General features: G+C 45.4%; 1 protein-coding gene across 1 annotated transcript in view; it reads left to right on the top strand.

Annotated features, from left to right (window-relative positions):
• Positions 1–2,799, top strand: part of LOC102211763 (ras-related protein Rab-40B-like) — a 9,558-nt gene that overhangs the window by 1,946 nt on the left and 4,813 nt on the right. The window lies entirely within an intron of this gene.

Here is a 2,799-nt window from a genome sequence, read left to right as displayed (position 1 = left end):
TGTGTGTCTGTGTGTGTGTGTGTACGTCTGTGTGTGTCTGTGTGTGGCGCTGGCAGGCAGCTGCTCATGACTCATGCTCGGCCTGCAGGAGGGTGACAGGAGTTGAAGCGCTCCAAGTTCACACGCTGACACACGATGTAACACACTGTGCTCACGAGTCACATGACCACATGCTCAACCTGCTCTCATAAAAACTGATTTCATATTTAAATATGTAACATCCTGCACACGGCTGTCATCTCTCTGCAGAAAAGTCCAAACTGAGCTTTTAGGACAGTTTCATAGATGATCTGAGCTCCACCGTGGTCAGACGTGACGTGCAGCAGCAGCAGCTGATGTTACTCACCTGTTTACAGCAGACGTGTTTTCATGTTTTATACTTGGACAGAAAACGATTTACCAGCAGAGAACAGTCTGCTGGCTCAGGAGATGAGTCCTCACACGCCAAAAAATCTCCCCTGCACATAAAAAGGTCTGCTGACATCACCAGCCACAGCCTGCAGTGAGGAGGTCAAAGGTCACAGATGACAGGCCAGTGCCATGCTTTGTGGATGCAGAAAAACACCCACATGGTCTCTGAATCATCCTGGAGGAAGGAAGGCTGTACTCTCATGGCTAATTCTGAAGTGAAAGAAGTAAATTCAAAAAATAGAAAATGTATAAAAAATCTGTAGTAAGTTTTATCCAATTATCCTGTTTTTAAAATATTCCACACAGCTACGCCATCAGTAATATTTGTGTCTCCTAACAGTGAAATGACATCTATCTGCTGTCCCAGTGACAATAATCAGCTCAGCCTATGTTCATTAATCACTATGAGACCAAAGCTCAGATCTAAACACTCAGTTTACACCAGTTTTTTATGGTGTTGGCTTTGTATGATGTCATAGGGAGGTTATATCCTTATATGGTCAATCTCAGGCACAGAAGCCCCGCCCACTTGCTATTTAAACCTTCTGTTGTGAGGGGCAGCCAGCTGTCTCCGTATGAGATGAAGGATTATTCTGAACTATTCTGAAGCAAAGAATTACAATATGGAGCAAAATCATTACTCAAAAAAGTAATCCATTACACATTACTCATTACTTTGCTTAAAAGTGATGTGCTGCGTTACTTAATTACGCTGAAGAAAGTTTTTTGTTCCATTGCTTTCTCATTACTCCGTAAATTGTCCTGAAACACAGTCCTCATGAGGACACAGGTACGCTCTTTCTTTTATTGTTCAGTGATGAACAAAAAGCAAAGATGGAAACCAGCACAAAGACACTTTGGAGTGGTCACCACGGTGATTCTGAACTGGTAGGAACAGGCTGCAGGCTGACTGCTCATCAGTTGGTTACCTGTTGATGTTCAGGCTCTGGCTGCTGGGCCGGGGTCTGCATACACCCAGCTTTACCATCAGTCTGGGTTCTTGGCTAGCTAAGTGTTAGCATGCTACCTGTGCAGATGTTAGCACTATAATGCAGCTGCCTCTGTACTGGGCGCAGTTTGCACCATACTGTTGGGCCCTTGTCCTTTCATGCAGTAAATTGGTTTTGAACACACATCCGGGGTTCTGAGAAACTGTAGGATAAAGTGTTCATTGATACAGTAACAGGAAAACTAGAGGTCTGTGGTTTTCTGGAGGAACTACGTTGGACATGTTGATCTGAATGTTTGATGAACCTCAGCTGTGACACTGCTGATGAACAGAAATCAGTTTTTGTTTAGTAATTTTTTGTCTTTGGTCTCTCAGACGTGACGACCATTGGGTGGATTAATCAGTAGCAGCGACATCAGCAGAGGCCTCGAGTCGTGTCGTTTCTGGGTTTTCCTTGGTGTGAGGACGGTTTCAGGCTGATGGAAAACCGCAGGCTTCTGCTGTTTCTGGGTCATCTCCTCTAACTGGAGGCATGACGGCACACAGACATAGCTGTGGTGAAACTGTGGGACGATTTCTGGCTCTCAGGTCCAGGAGGGGGCTTTGCTCTCTTGCCGAGTCCAGAGAAGAGCTGGCTGCAGTGCAAAGCTGAGCCAGACCACATGGGGAAGCCTTGATTAGCATTGACGCGAGCTCGGAAAAATGCACACAAACAGCTTGCTAGTTTATTCTCTGTGCTTTTATGAGCCGTTGATAATTACTCCCAAATGAGACACGCGAAGACGGGCCAAGCGCTTGTTTACGGTCTGAACGCCACGATCGGCTCTTTTATAACATCCTTCTGAGTGTTGTGTAACTCCACAAAAACACTCCACTCTCCCATCTACTCCAAATGTGCACTGTGAGAGTGTTTGTGTGGTTGTGGTGGTGCTGCTGCGAGCTGCTCGGTGGGGGTATAATGATGCTGCTGGTGCTGCCAGGAGAGGCTGACTCATTCCTCCAGTGTGAACCGGCTCTTACAGATAAGCCGACCTTCACTATGCATGAAGAATACTGTTAGAGGTGATGTGTTTGTTTGGGTTTGAACTGATTGTGAGGACTTCTTTACAGATGGCACACAAAGATGTAAGTGGTCATATTTCTGTTTGAAACAAAACGCAGCAGCACGGCAGAACCTCTGACATCATTAACCATCTGTGAGTCCAAATCTCCCCTCAGTTCCCAAACAGAGTTACTAACAGTCTGATAAAATGATCCGTGTGGCTGCTCGCCCAGGTGTTACAAGAAAACTTAAAGAGGGGTAATCTGTACCATAATACTGCCTGTTTTATTATTCAGACTCAATTATAACACAGAGCTAACACAAGAAGGGCCACTCTAACATCAGGCTGTGAAGTAGGGCTGGGTATCGTCACTGATTTCTAGAATCGATTCGATTC

The sequence above is a fragment of the Pundamilia nyererei genome, unplaced genomic scaffold (genome assembly GCF_000239375.1).
Source record: "Pundamilia nyererei isolate P.nyererei 1_Seehausen unplaced genomic scaffold, PunNye1.0 scaffold00379, whole genome shotgun sequence".
NCBI lineage: Eukaryota > Metazoa > Chordata > Actinopteri > Cichliformes > Cichlidae > Pundamilia > Pundamilia nyererei.
The sequence above is the reverse complement of the archived record's forward strand: the minus strand, read 5'-3'. Positions and strand labels throughout refer to the sequence as shown.